This window comes from Mesocricetus auratus, unplaced genomic scaffold (assembly GCF_017639785.1).
Source record: "Mesocricetus auratus isolate SY011 unplaced genomic scaffold, BCM_Maur_2.0 Super-Scaffold_100014, whole genome shotgun sequence".
Classification (NCBI taxonomy): Eukaryota; Metazoa; Chordata; class Mammalia; order Rodentia; family Cricetidae; genus Mesocricetus; species Mesocricetus auratus.
The window spans coordinates 18,584,391-18,600,190 of NW_024429197.1; the positions used below are offsets into that span (position 1 = coordinate 18,584,391).

At 49.0% G+C, this 15,800-nt stretch overlaps 1 long non-coding RNA gene across 4 annotated transcripts in view; it reads left to right on the forward strand.

Moving 5' to 3' along the window:
• The window catches only part of LOC106022355, a 42,094-nt gene extending 26,676 nt beyond the window's left edge, over nucleotides 1-15,418 (forward strand). Inside the window, exons 2-5 of one of the 4 annotated variants that reach the window (XR_005881264.1) lie at nucleotides 8,622-8,931; nucleotides 10,389-10,581; nucleotides 10,766-10,952; nucleotides 15,267-15,418. This is a non-coding gene — a long non-coding RNA (uncharacterized LOC106022355). Of the gene's footprint in view, nucleotides 1-8,621; nucleotides 8,932-10,388; nucleotides 10,582-10,765; nucleotides 11,906-15,266 lie in introns of those variants that run through there. The other 3 variants (XR_005881263.1, XR_005881266.1, XR_005881265.1) reach the window with 3 other exon arrangements.
• Nucleotides 15,419-15,800: the final 382 nt, after the last annotated feature.

Genomic DNA, 15,800 nt, shown 5'->3' on the forward strand with positions numbered 1-15,800 from the left:
GTTGTAGTCAGATCATGGTTGGGGCTGGTGTTGTATGAACTTGCAGCTGGCCTGTATCCTGCTTGGGTGTTATCTAGTAATTGACACTGGCTAGCAATGATACTTATTGGCAAATAGTGGTTCTAGACAAGGAATTCTTCTGGGACTGTTTCCAGAGCCTTCTGGCGTGGCTTGGATTCCTGTTGCATGTGCCTCGGTTCTAAGTGGAAATGTCCCCAGAGCAAGAGGCCGAGGAGAAGGAAGCAAACATCACCAGGTTTCCTCAAAGGCTAGATCTTGAGCTATCACAGTGTCAGTTCTGCCCTACTGGAGTAAGCAACCACAGGCCTGTCTAGATCACATACCTACTTGCAGGTGATTGGACGGGGGTAACCACCTGATCAATCTAGACCAATCACATGGTTGCAATTTAGGCTGGAAGAGAGGGATCAGCTGTTTGTGGTATTTCTTCTTTTCATCAGTCTTCTGGTAACTTGTCCTTCTCTATCATTGCTAGACCCGGGTGGTTTACAGGGGGTGGAGAGATTGGACAAACAGTAATGATTTCTGGTCATAATGGTTGCTAACTAACCATGTGCAAGACAGGTTCAATTTCCTTTAGTCCTTAGGACAGTCCTTCAGTGACTCACATTATATAGATGAGAACATTGAGGCACGGAGAGGGTGCAGTATGAAGAATGCTCCATTGTCTAACAGAATCTCAAGCTATAAGAGGTTGAGGTGCCAAAGGCCCATTTAATACCTTATGGAAGAGGGGCAAGAAGCTGGAAACTCCCCCTCCTGTGATGTCTTCCCAGTGGGCTGGGGCAATGACTCAGTTGGTAAAGGGCTTGCTGTGTGGGCATGTGGACCCAAGTTTAGATCACCAAGGCTCCTGTAAAAGCCACTCTGGTGACCTCTGTCTGTACCCCCAGCACTGGGGGCCTAGGGTGAAGGATTTCTGAGGCTTGCTGATCAGTCAATCTAGCTGAGCCTATGAGTTTCAGACCCTGTCTCAAAAAATGAGATGGAGAGTGACTGAGGAAGATACCCAGTGTTTACTCATGGCATCTCCACACACATGTAAACATACTCATGTGTGCATTGCGCATTCGGGCACACACACAGACACACAGACACAGACACAGACAGACAGACAGACACAGAGAGAGAGAGAAAGAGCAAACACACACACACATGCGCGCACACACACACAGAGAGAGAGAGAGAGAGAGAGAGAGAGAGAGAGAGAGAGAGAGAGAGAGAGAGAGAGAGGGAAAGGAGATTCTTCCTAGATTTCACCCTACTTCCCTTCCATCTTGGCAGCAGGTATCAGTGATTGGACCAATCATATGGGTACATCTAAGGCTTGAGAGACCAATCATCTTTCCTATTTTTCTTTCTTTCTTTTGAGACAGGGTTTCACTATGTAGGTCTAGCTGTTCTATAACTTTCTATGTAGACCAGGCTGACCTTGAACTCGCAGCGATCTGCCTGCTTCTGTCTCCTGAGAGCTGGAGATTAAAGGCTTGTGCTGCCTCACCCCACCGTTTCTTTTTGAAGTGTCCTACAGACCTGGGATAAGTGAAGCACTGAGGACCGTATTGCTAAGACTGGTTTAGACTAGTCCTAGGTAGCAAACAAATGGTAGCTGTTACTGTCATGCAACTTGGGGGTGACATTTATTATGCTGCCGTGCAACCCCCCAACCCTAGCAACGTTACCACCTGAGTCCATGAGGGGAGGAAGATAGTTTCTCCCACGGTGACTGGGGTAATCTGTGACCTGCTGTGGAGTCTTCCCAGCCTGAAGATGTAGTTTCCTTTGGACCACTGATGCAGACAGGAAGATCAGACTCTTTACAGGGAGCCTGAGGAAGAGGGAGGGCCCTCATGGAGGACACGGGAAGCAGTGTGACTTCTGGGGTTTACCATCCCCTCTCAAGCTTGAGGAGCTGGCCTACACTTTGTTCCAGTTTTTCTTAACTTCTTCACCTCACCTCAGTGACTCTCAACCTTGGAAATGACCAGAATGCAGCTGCAGCTGTCTAAGAATACCCACTGCCCAAGTCCCCTCTCAGCAGCCCAGAGCATGGCAGAAAGCATGTCTTTTCCCATCACCCCCTTCGTTCTATGAGTAGGGCTCTCTCTTTCTCCCTCCCCCGCCTCTCTTGTTCTCCTTTTGAGTCAGTCTCATGTAGCCCAGGCTGGCCTCAAATTCATTGTGTAGCCCAGGGTGACCTTGATGCTGATCCTTTAGAGTGCTGGCATTATGTGTGTGCACAGTTAGGCAGTTGTTGTGCCACTGAGACCAACCCCAAGGCTCTGTGCATGCTAAGTGTGCAGCTCCTACCAGCAGGGCATAGCCTGGCTCTGGCTTTGCTCTCTTAACAAGTGGTCCATACACTGAAGATGGCCTGGGTCTCCTTAGCCCTGTTGTGGGGACCTCAAGGCTTTTTCACATGGTGGCACCATGCCAGGTAGGAGTACATCGTGAGCTTTGCTATGTCCCTGTCCATCCCTGTTCATGTTATCCAGGCCCAGCTAGAGAGGACAAAGCTCCTTGTTACCTCTTTGTAGTGTTTCTTGAAGCTTGGATACTCAGCACCAGGTATCAGCCATACCTTTTCTTGTTCCAGGGGCACCAAGAAAACCGCAGGGTACCTTGCTGCCTCTGGCCACCCATGAACGGGGCCATGGAGGCAGCTTAAGAGACGCAAGCCACTCGCTAAGGACCCTGGACACTCTGGGTGGCATTTCTGACACCCAGGAGCTTTTGGGAGGCTCTGACAGTTACTGGTGGGGGCTGGGAGATAGGTAGAAGGAGAGGGAAATACATTTTTAAAGATAACCTGGAGGCAAATATAATATTTATACTTATTTATCCTCAGAGCTCACTCGCAAGGCCCCAGACATGTCTAATGAGCAGGAATTGCAAAATGGCCATGAGTCCTACTTGTTTGCATGCAGACTCCCCTAGCAGGCACACGGACCCATATTTTTCAACTGTGCAACCGCTGCAGGCAAGACGGCTGTAAGGAACAGCAGAGTGTGTAGCAGGCGTCTGACTCCCAGAGGCAGGGAACCACAAAACTGCCAACCCAGGAAAATGAGGTGCTCCCGTCCCCTCCCCTTCACAGAACACAGAGCTTCTGCACGTATGCCCGAGCTCAGGGTGCTGACATATATGTGCACACGCATGCTTATGCTGAGCTACACTGAGAGCTTCTGCACCCTCACGCCTCTTTCACAGTCCTGTGGACATATCCCTGTACAGTTCCATACATGCTCTCTGATGGGTGCAGTGGGTTCATCCTGTGGTCTCGTTCTGGTCAGGACTCTTATTATGTGATCTGGTCATTCTGGACACAGATCATAAACATGGCATCCTGGACCACTGAGATGGCTCAGTGGGTAAGGGTGTTTGCCGCCAAGCCTGAGTTCAGCCCCTAAAACTCACGTGGTGGAAAGAGGAAGCCAGCTCCTGCAAGCTGTCTTCTGACCTCCTCATGTGGCACACATGAACACACACACACACACACACACACACACGTAAATAAATGAATATAGAAAATAAATATATCTTATGTATATAACGATCATAAAGAGATTAAACAAAAGAGAATGTCATAGAATTTCTATATGGTTGACTTTGACTTAAGTGCCATGTAAAGCATCTACATGTATTGTTACATAAATGCACCTGCAAATACATATGCACACATTCAAACAGAAAAATATATGGTTTTAAATAAATGTGTGTAAATACGAATGCTGCACAATTAGACTAGGGTTGGCTTCTGGGCCTTATTCTTGGGGACAGATGAAGCCCTTAACTTTTGGGACGGCATCTGCCCTGGGTCCTGAGTCCTCAGGCTGCATCAGGCTTGCTGTTACATCTCCTGAAATTGCCAGGACTCCTTTCTTTGTAGCACATACACAGTTGTCGTCTGAGTGCTGTCTGTGATGCTGGTTTTTCCAGGATGCAGGGAGCTGCTGGTGGTGGTGGGGGGGGCTGTGTCTCCTTGGTCAGCATTCACTAAGAAGGTGCTTAGTAAAGGGACAGGGGCAGGACCTCTCTGCTGATGTGTGTCCTTTCTGTGCCCTCTGACCATTAAGTGGGCACCAGGAGGACCATTTCTTTTAATGCCAACCAACAGGAGTAAAATCCCTCTGCGGTGTACATCTGTGAAACAGTGCACAAGGCCTGTAATTTCTAACAAGGTGACTTCAGACTGGGCTGCTGGCAGCCTGGGTAACTGGGAAATAGCATCTCTCCACATTACAGTCTGGATCTGGACTTCTGCCCACAGGCTCATGTTTTTATATCAATTGGTTACCAGCTGGTGGTGCTTTTTGGAGGAAGCCATAGGGCCTTTAAGAGTCAAGGCCTGACTGGGGGCTGGAGAGATGGCACAGTGGCTGAAAGCACTGACAGCTCTTCTAGAGGATGGGGTTCAATTCCCAGTGCCTACATGGCAGCTCAAACTGTCTGTAATTTCAAGACCAGACACAGACATATACGCATGCAAAACACCAGTACACAACAGGTGTGGTGACACACACTCAGGAGGCAGAGACAGATCTCTGTGAGTTTGAGGCCAGCCTGGTCTACAGAGCGAGTTCCAGGATAGCCAGGGCAGTTACATGGAGAAATCCTATCTCAGAACAAACAAACAAAAAGACACCAGTGTACATTAAATAAACTACTAAAAAAAAAAAGAGTCAGTGTTAAAAAAGAAGAATCAAGGTCTGGCTGCAAGAAGCAGGTCTCTTTAGAGTCAGAGTCTTGAGGGCAATAGCTAACCCTGCTTCCGGTTGGCCTCTATGATGTGACTGTAGCAGCATCTTGTCTGTGAACCTGGAACAGTGGCCACACCCCTTTGGAGAGAGGATGTGACCAGCTACCTCATGCTCAGGGTGACAGAGGCCAAGTGGCTCCCACACCATGCCTATGTGCCATGATGTGCTGCACCCTCTGAGCTTCTGCTAGGTGCCATGATGTGCTGCACCCTCTGAGCTTCTGCTAGGTGCCATGATGTGCTGCACCCTCTGAGCTTCTGCTAGGTGCCATGATGTGCTGCACCCTCTGAGCTTCTGCTAGGTGCCATGATGTGCTGCACCCTCTGAGCTTCTGCTAGGTGCCATGATGTGCTGCACCCTCTGAGCTTCTGCTAGGTGTCACAGCAAAGAGAAAAGTAACTCACACACCCTGTTTATATGAGGAGGGTCATGGCTGACCTGGTGGGGCTATGAGGACAGTTATGCCTACAGGGACTCTACAGCTTTGCCTGGGATCAATGGAAGGATCTGCTTGCATATAGGACAGTTAGCTGGAGTGGATGACCCTGGCATGGTCTCCCTTTTCCTTTTCTTGCAGACTTTTGGGAGAAAGACAGAAGCCTCAAAGAGTTGATGAGAAGTAAGGATATGACAACTGTGCTCAGTGACCGTTTGCACACAGATCATGTTCTCATCCTCCCCTGCCTTGTACATAGGGCTCAGCCCTGCAAGTTGCATTTCCAGGGCTTGAAGTATAAGTGTAATGGTCTGAGTTTGAATCCCTGGAGCCCACACAAAAATCCAGACATATAGCATGAGCGGTTCTAATCTCAGTGTTCCTATGAGGAAATAGGAGGCAGAGATGGGAGACTCTTTATAAACTTTGGGTACCCCGATGTATTCAGTGGCAAACAAAAACAAAATAATAAAATAAAACAACTTAAAGTCTCAAACAAGGAGAATGTCTTCTGGTCTCCACACTCACACTGTGACATATGTGTGTATCCCATCACATGCATCTCTCTCTCTGTCTCTCTGTCTCTGTCTGTCTGTCTGTCTGTCTTTCTCTGTCTCTCTCTCTCTGTCTCTCTCTCTCTCTCTCTCTCTCTCTCTACACACACACACACACACACACACACACACACACACACACACACGGACATTGAGCTCTGTCTTTAGAACAGCTGGTCCCACAACTCCCCGGATCTGCTAACACAGTCACCCCTGCCACTCTCTCCTGCTCCCGTCTTTGCTTTTCTCACGTCTGTCATTTTGAGGGATGTTGGGTAAAAGCACACCTGTATCTTACTGGGTTGTGGTGTAGCTCATGTAACAAGGAAGAATGCAGATAAGCGAGGTGTGACAAAAGCTAAATTTGGTCCAGGGGTGGATTTTTAACTTTTGTGTCACTATGACAAAATACCTGGGGGAAATAACATCACGAGGAAAAGGCTCTGTGTTGGCTCAGGGAGTCTGGAGAGTTTTGGGAAGGTGTGGTGGGACAGCTCTGCCCATGAGGTAGGAGCGAGAAGTGGCTGAGTGTTCTTGTGGTGGTAGACCAGGAAGCAGAATCAGCTAGCCTGGAACCAGGGGTGGGTACAATCAGAGGCTTGTGTCTAGTGACATTAGTACTCCCATCAGCCAGATTCCCCCCTCTGAAAGGCTCCACTGCCCTAAAAATATCTCTACCAGCCAGGGACCAAGGACTTAAAACAGCATTCTGTGGGGGACATTCTGGATTCAAACCCTAGCAAGCTAACAGGTAGCTCTTAGCAGAACTTCCTGAAGGCGTTCTGACTCTGTATGGCTGGAGCTGTTAGGAAGGGCTGTGAAAGAAAGTTAGAATGGACTAAGAGTCTTCTTGACTTTAGGTCTCTTGACAATAACATATTAGTGCCATTTGGGAATCTCTGAAAGAGACTGAAGTCCATAGCTTGTTCCACTTGGGAACCTGGCCCTGCACATGCAGCCAGAATGTTCCTGTGATCTGAGCCCCAAGCACACGTGGTCCAGACAGCTCTTCTCCCCTTCTCCTGCAGGCAGGAGTAGCTGTTTGATGCTTTGGAGCATGTAGAAGAGGAAGCAAAGGAAACCCTTGCACTAGGGACCTAAAGCTCATGCTGCAAAAACAAGAGTGTTTTTGTCCCAAGGGGCAAGTGTTCATGTGGTCACCTCCTAGTGAGCCTCCCAGAACGCTTCTGGCTCCAGCCTTCCCCAGGGACAGGGCCCTTCTTGATGTCTGGGGAGCTGACCTTTTCAAGAGGGATATTGGGGGATGTGGGGCTACAGCTGGGCCCCTGACCCTCTGCCCCCCTGGGTTTGCAGCCATTGCCGGAAGGACCACTTGCATTGGTGACTCAGCCTTTGGCCATGGGTGGCCGGGCTGCATTGGCTGGGCAGGGTCCTTGCAGCTGGCTGAGCCTGCTTCCGCCAGGCTGGGTCTTGCACTTTCTTCCTTCACCCTTGACTTTTAATTTTGGAAGTTTTCAAACCTATGGACAAGTTTGGAAGAATAGTGTTATTAGTACGCAGGAAGCCTGTGTGGAGAGTTGGTCTGTTGAAACTGTTTGCCACATTGTTGCAGCTGTCTCTTTTTGGTACTGCATTTGCAGGTGAGTTTGGAAACTGTGACTCTCATCTCCAAATGCTCCTCCCAAGAATAAGACTATCCCTTACAGTCACTACATCTCTTTTACACACAAAATCAGCAGCAGTTTCAAAACACCAGTTTTCAGTTCAGTCACATTTCCCAATTGTTCTAAAATAAGGTTTTTACATCTTTTGTTTAAAGTAAATAATTTGAACTCTGGGCTGGGAGCATGGCTCAGTGCTTGCCATGAAAGCATGACACCTGAGCTTGATCCCCTGTACCTATTTAATACTTTTTGCTTCTTTGAGGTCACTTGGCCTGGATACCCTGCCTCTCAGCATCCCCAGTTCATTATTCCCCAATGCGCAGCTCCAGAGCTATCTTGTAGAAGCCACACCCACCTCATCTCCATTCAAACTCAGCCTCATGGTCTTGATGCCTTTTGCTGGCATTAGCTTCTCAGTGCTTCCTGTCTAGTGCACAAGCTTTGCTTGTAGCTGGTAGAGCAAGCTCTGAGGAGTCAGGGGTTCAAATCCCAGGTCCTTCACACACTGTGTGACCTTGCTTGTGCTAATTCACCCGCAACTTCATTTCCCTCATTCCTAAGAGAAAGAAGGTTGTCAAGGACAAAGCTTCATGATGCTTCAGTATCCAATGATGCTTTCACAGAGTGCTTGGCAGGGTGAATGTGAGCTCTTGGCAGACACTGAGCACTGTGAGCAGAGGCCCTGTTAGCTAGATTGCCTTCCTAGACCCCACATGCAGCCCGACACAGAGCAGCTGGGCATGTCCTGGGGGTCATTTCCCCAAATGCCAACGGGTCCCGGCAGATGCCACAGACCTGGGGCTTGCCTGCATTTTGGCATTTCTTCATCACCCCCCTCAGTGTGGGGCAAGACTTGGCTGGGCCCACAGCCAGCAATAAAGCGGATGCTAATCATATCATTATATGCTGAATAATTAACTGTCATTTAAATATTCATATGTTGTTGGGGGCAAGGCCTTTTATCAGTATCTAGGGACGTGTCAGCAGAGGAAAGAGATGGATGTCACCAAGGCTGACTTTGCCTGTGAAGGGCGACCTGGGGTCCAGGGAGGGCCATTGCAGTGGCCACCAGACAGTCAGCTAATATATAACTGCAATATCCTCATGTGATAAACGACAACTTCATAAATGCTTGATGCATATGAGCAAGCCTAAAACAATATTGGAAGCATTAATTTCATTTGACTAATGCTTATCTATATTTTATTCTGTTCTATCTTTAAAGAAGCCCCTCTTTCCTTCAGGGGAAGGGCAGTAGAGCCGAGGACTGCTGATGGGCCAGAGCAGCCCAGGGTGACACTTCCTGCTAGTTCTGCCTTCGGGATGATGTGGCTTGGGACATCTGTCACGGACTGGCTCTGAATGTTGGAGGCCTGCCTGTGAGTTTGCTTCTAGCCCTGTGGGATAACCCTATGGGATGATTCAGCCTCTCTGGTGGTATTAGGGTATCTCAGCTCTGGCCAGGAGGAACAAAGCTGTGAAGATGCCCACTTGCTGGCAGGGATGAACCAAGGGAGACACCCTGAGGACAGAAGGTGGGGGCTGATATGAAGTGACTGCTCTATGTTGGGGTGTGGTGGGGAAGGGGGCAGGAGAAGAGAAAGGGAGTGGAGGGAGGATGAAGATACAAGAGAGCCTGGAGGGAGAGAATGGCACTTAAAGGTCTGATGAGGGGTGGGCTGGCTGTCCTAGGGGAAAACAGCTTGGTAGGGGCTTCATAACAAGGGTTTTAGAATTGAGTCATGGGTTGGGCTCTAGCTGTGCCTTTAACTAGCTGTGTGACTTTAGAATCTCCTTTTTTCTTTTCTCTCTCTCTCTCTCTCTCTCTCTCTTTTTTTTTTTTTTTTTTTTTTTTTTTGGTTTCTCTGTAGCTTTGGAGCCTGTCCTGGAACTTGCTCTATAGACCAGGCTGGTCTTGAACTCACAGAGATCCACCTGTCTCTGCCTCCCAAGCGCTAGGATTAAAGGTGTGTGCCACCACTGCCTGGCTTAGAACCTTCTTTTTTCACTCCTCAGTTTCCACTTGTAAAATGGGAACCAGTGTTTAGTGAATGGGGATAGGTTCATTGTCTATTCAGTGTGAATTCTAAGAGGGACCTAAAACTTGGCAGCTTTCAATTATATGTTTCTCACCACATCAGTGGGTTGATGGCTTCTCTGGGTCCTCTTCTGAGGGTCTCACATAGCTTCATCAAGGGTCAGCTGGGATCATCCATCAGGAGGCCCAAATGGTGGTGAGTGGTAGTGATAGTGGTGGTGATGGCAGTGGTAATGGTAGTGGTGATGGTGGTGGTGGTGGTGGTGATGGTGATGGTGGTGGTGGTGATGGTGGTGGTGGTGGTGATGGTGGTGGTGGTGGTGATGGTGATGGTGGTGGTGATGGTGGTGGTGATGGTGGTGGTGGTGATGGTGATGGTGGTGGTGGTGGTGGTGATGGTGGTGGTGGTAGTGGTGATGGTGGTGGTGGTGGTGGTGATGGTGGTGGTGGTGGTGATGGTGATGGTGGTGGTGGTGATGGTGGTGGTGGTGGTGGTGATGGTGGTGGTGGTGATGGTGATGGTGGTGGTGGTGATGGTGGTGGTGGTGATGGTGGTGGTGGTGATGGTGATGGTGGTGGTGATGGTGGTGGTGGTGATGGTGATGGTGGTGGTGGTGATGGTGATGGTGGTGGTGATGGTGGTGGTGGTGATGGTGATGGTGATGGTGGTGGTGGTGGTGGTGGTAGTGGTGATGGTGGTGGTGGTGGTGGTGGTGGTGGTGGTGGTGGTAGTGATGGTGGTGGTGGTGGTGGTGGTGATGATGGAGATGGCAGTGGTGATGGTGATGGTGGTGGTGGTGGTGGTGGTGGTAGTGATGGTGGTGGTGGTGATGGTGATGGTGATGGTGGTGGTGATGGTGATGGTGATGGTGGTGGTGATGATGGTGGTGATGGCAGTGGCGGTGTCTGCTTTCAAGAACTCTCTACAGTCAGCTGACTTTTGTTTCCTTTTAGGGCCTCACTCTTGCTGCCTGTCTGCTGAGGAGACCCTCAACTCTTGAGTGATCTATAGTCACTGGTCTGGGGATTTCTCCAGCATGGCTGCTACCTACATCAAGCAAGAACCTGTATCTAAGGCACAGCTTACACAGTATAGACTAACCAGGGAGCATGGAGGGACATTGTCACCTTTCCAGGTCTGTTAGAGGTAAGTGACAGATTCCACCCACAAATATGTGAGGGACTAGTCCTAGGGTATGAATACCAGGGGGCTGGGGTTGTTGGAGTGACCCTCAAGTCTTTCCATCATATTTAACACTGTTGGCAGTAACTGCTCAGTACCTGTTACTCACTGTCTCTGTGTTTTGTGAACTTTCTCATCTAACCTACAGAACAACCCAGGATGAGCAGTGACTACCGTCGCTGTACCAATGACGGAATGTGGAGCTCAAGGAGCCCCCACCCTGACCAGAGGGAGTCAGGGGCACTTTGGACTGGGTCATAGCCACCACGTGATCCAACACTGAGTTGCTGGTGAAGATAAACCACAGAAGATGCTCAGGACACGTCCTGGTCCAGGTCTGATCACTAACAACCCCAATAACCCAGCTGGGACTTGGCTTCCTCTGGCAGCCCCATCTATCTGTACCCTGTACCCACAGGAAGGCTGCCTTTATGCCCCTGAATGCTCATGTGACTTCATGTGGGTACACGTAACTGAAGAGCACTTGGGGCAAAATGAGGACCCCTGCGGATGACACGGTGTTGTTTTCTTTACCCAAAACACTTGTTCATTGGTGCCTCTGACCTCAGCTTCAGTATAACCCCTTTGTGGCTACAGGGATAGCTTACCATAGACCTTCGGCACATATCTATCATCTTGCAATCTGAGGGTCAGAAGTTGGAGATAGCTTTCACTACACTAAACTCAGTCTAGGGTGGCTCTGTTTCCTGCTGTCCCAGTTTCCTTGGCTCTGGGCCCCTTCCTATATCTCTGTAGCCAGCCATTGCTGATCACATCTGTTTCATGGGGGCATTGTTTGGCCCCTTCAGGACACCTGGTAACACTGAACCATACAGGTGACTCAGGAAACCTCTCTGTTGTAAAGTCAGCTGGTTAGTAACTAGCTATACTCACAGCCCTAATTTCCCATGGGTCAAGTGAAATAGCAGGTTTTCAGTCTCCAGGATTAGGACTCTAGCTAGCATCATGGGCAGTTCTACTGCCCGTTAACTACCAGGGGCTTGTGAGGTGGATGCTATGTCTCCACGTCATCCTTTACTTCCCTCTTCACCACCTTGGCTCTCTCCCGAGCGTCTGGAGTTCACACTAGAGCCAAGCAAAATGTAAATTTGGTCTCTGAATATGAGATAATGAAAAATTATAACATGTGGAAAAGAAAGAAAATGGAAGGTGAGGTTGTAGGCATTTTGGGCAGATTGGGATGGGACAGGTGTTCTGGCACTCGGGAGCCACAGAATACTGAGTGTTACACAGCTCAGATGGAAAGGTATCCTGGAGCTCGGGAGCCAAGGACCACCATAGGTTGCAGTAAGCTTAGCAGCTTACAGCCTTGCCTCAGGGAAAGGCTTCCCCAGTGTATCAGGTCTGCTCTGGCAGGAGAGGGTCTTCCAACTGGTGATGTTTGCCCAGTGTAGCAGTTTTTCTCCGGCAGGAGGTTTCCTGGGCAAAGTTGCTACAGTTCAGCTCTGCTCCCAGAGAGTGGAGAGTGGAGTATAATAACTCCGTTCTGCTAAGGGAAGGTTTCCCCCGCCAAAAGTGTTACAGCCCTGCTCGCTCTGCTCTGCCCAGGGTCGCCTCTGCTCCGCTGCCTCCACAAAAGAAGATCTTCACCCAAAGCTCATCGAAGGGGTTTATTGGAAGGAAGCAGCTGGACCAGCCAAGCTGAACATACACAGGGTTTATATAGGGATTCTTGGGGGTGGGGGAAGTTTTTCCAGGGTAGGGATTGGTCCGATTTCAATGCTGAGCTCAGATTGGCTAGAGCTCCTACCCAAGGATTGGTTAGTTTTCTGCACAGGATTAGGGACAGATTTGGCTCTGGATTCAGGGACAAAGTGTGTTTCTTTCTCTGGTCCTTTTTAGCCTTTGGCTTCAATTTTAGGGCCAGGGTGCATTTCTTTCACTGACTCTGATTCCAGGAAAAAAGTGTGTTTCTTTGGCACTGGTTTCAGGGCCAGGGTACATTTCTTTGATTCTGGTTGCAAGGCCAAAGTGTGTTTCTTTGACTGGTCCCTTTTCCCTACAGAGGGAGGGGAGGGCAAAAAAGGAAAGGGAAAGGAAGGGGACGGGAGGACAAGATAAGGGAGTGTAGGCATTTGTTACATTTATACATTTTAAAACTCTGTGCTGACCCATAGACTGCCAGTTTTTTCCTGGGGTTCCTATTAGACCAAGCTCCCTACCACTCAATGTGAGCCAAAGTTGGGGCTACAGAGATATCAGTCAGCACTTACCATTGGTCATTACTGGGCACACTGAGCAGGTCTTCTGTGGGATGGAGTGGCCAAAACTGGAGCCTGTATCCAATGTCCCTTAGCAGGATGTCTTGTGCAATACACAACCTACACATGGTCTGTGGCTCTGTCCTGCTGTCTTATACAGCATGTGACACAAAGCACAAATGTGGGCAGCGTGCTTGTTGAATGTGTAATTGAATGAAACCCAATGCCTTTCATTCACTCTGCACTCTGCTCAGGGATCTGTGACCTCCTTCAGAGTGCTTGACTCTTCATAACAGGCTCTAGCCACAGGCACAGTGGATACTGTATGCGTGTGTGTGAGCATCAATTACCAGCTTCATTGACCTGGAACCCAGAGTGGGAGCCTGTGCAGGAAGTGACCATGGCCTGGGCTGGAAAGGCCAGGCCAGGGAGCTGAACCATGGGGCTTCTGGCCTGCCCTTGCAGCTGCCCCAGCTGCTTCCTTCCCACTCTCTCCCCTCACCCCTACCCCCACACATTCGAGATTCCCGGGAGGTCGAGCCTGGTGTAATTACAGGGTATCTGCTGCCTCCCTATAAATCTAATAGACTTTTTGGCCTTGTCAGATTAAAACTTACCTATCAACCCGCCGCAGTCCTCTAGATCTCCCTAAATCTGTACTTGGGAGAGAATTTATGGCCAGGAATTGCATTTTGCAAAATGATTAAAGTTGCCAAACAGCCATAAAAAGTTGCAGGAGGAGATATGGTTTTTTTGAAAGTCTGCTTAATTTATAAGGGGTGGAAGGTTTATTGTCATTTAGAGTCCACAGCAAGGCAGCGATGGAGCGTTTGGCGGCAGCTGTGCACAGCTGCTCTTGCTTTATGCCTTTTACATGTTTTTAAATTGCCCTGTTTGAATTGGGGCTCCTGCAGTCGCAGAAGCAGCCAGGTTTGCAGAAGGGTGGCTCCCCCTGCCCTCTGACGCTGGCCTCTCTTGCCCTACTCCTTAAATTACTCAAGGCTCACTTTCCAGAAATGCTCCTGGATGATCCGGTTTCATGATGACCATTCCATGCCTCCCTCTGTCAGCATCAGTCAGCCCCTGTGAAACACCAGCAAACACTCACATGTGCGAAGCTTTTAAGTTTATAGGCGGTTTCGTGTGTCGTGTCTTAGCACTTGTCACCCTGGATTAAATGATTAAATAAGATCAAACACTCAAGGCTCTAAATGCCTGGTGTTACCTCTTGAGCTAATAAATAGAATTAGGGCTCCCATTTATTGACCACACGCGAGACACCAGAGCCTCGGCTTCATACTCCTAGCACATTAATTCACAGAATCTTGGCTGCCACGGTGGGAGACAGCTGTCAGTTCCACCTGGGTTTTGGGAAGTGTGGGGAACTTAAGGCCCAGGTCAGGCAGTCAATGCTCTGTGCACATTAACTCCTATCAGTAATGTCTTTAGGGCCATCGTCTCACTTGTCTGTCTCGCAGGCTGGCACAGAACAGACCCTGGGTGGATGCTGCTGAGCATGAGCCTGCATGAACTGAGATGTCCCAATTGCTGTTTCTTATTCCCCCACTCCCCTTACAGTCACCAGACCCTGTGTCATCTGAAGTCTAACATAGCACCTAGCCTGGTGTTTGTCATATCATAGTTCTTTGTTCATTGGAAAGATGCCTGAATACACTCAATTCCTGTGGTCCTCTGAGCACGGTTTTAGGAATCCCATCCTGCAGGAGAGAGGAGGCTGAGGGTGTATGACACCTGTTCAAATCACAGTCACCATGTCAGAGCCAGGATTTTGGATTCCAAGTCCCATGTTGTGTTTTGCTGTTTTGTTTTCTCACCAGCGCCCACCTAACCACCTGCCAGGCATTTGGGGGCGATTCAGAAGTTTTTCTTCTTCATCACCATCCTGTCTAGTATTTATTAAATATCCATCACTCACCAGCTGCATAGACTCACAAGGAAACCTCATAACATCCTTGTGCGGTATACATTATTTTCCCTATTTATGGGTGTAGAAACAGATAGAAGGAAGTAGTACTGTGATTGACTGAGCTGATTCCATAAACAAGGGTCAGCATGACCATGATAAAGGTTGATGAAGGTTGATCTGCAAACCCAGCTTGGCAAGGGGTGGCAGGAGGCTTAAGAGAAGCTTCTAGAAGACTATTTCCCATCTGGCCCTTGAGGACAGAGTGGAGCTTTGTCAGATGATAAGAATTGTTTTCTAGACAAGCAAGAGCAGAATTGCCTGGGGTGTGAACATTTTACCCTGACCTGGGTTGTCCTGAATTCCTTCTGGCTTCAGTCTTAAACTTGTCCTTCCCTTCAATGTCAAGATGATTAAGAGGAGGGTCTGTAGGCTGCTATGTCCAGCTGATCCCTAAGGTTTCTATCAGCCACACCCACATTTTCTCCTCTTTTTCCCATTAGCCTCCTGCCAGCACCATGGAGTAAAGAGCAGTTTGGCACCGGGCAGTGGTGGCGCACACCTTTAATCCCAGCACTCGGGAGGCAGAGGCAGGAACTCTGTGAGTTCCAGGCTGGGCTGGACCAACCCTGTTGCGTAAAACCAAGAAAAAAAAAAGAAAGAAAAAAAAAGTAAAAAGAAAAAAGAAAAAAAAGAGCAGTTTGGCACCCCTGGCCCTCCATCCTTACTGTACATGCCTGTCTTCCTGCTCACAGACAGGCTTGGCAGGCAAAGCTGCCTCCTCTTCAGTTTTCCCTGTTTCTCAGACATCCCAGACACCCAAAGTTATCTCCCAGCTCGTCTCCGACTCTTGTATTCATTCTTCCACTGGTAAATTTGTTGATTCATTCCACAAATATTTTATGAGCACTCGGCATCTCCTGGGTGCTCTTCTGAGGGGCCGGGAAACAGCACTGACCCCAGCTGATCCGTCTGTTGTCTTCATGGAGGTTACCACAACCGAATGGATAGACGTGGCAATTTTAGAGAGTGACACA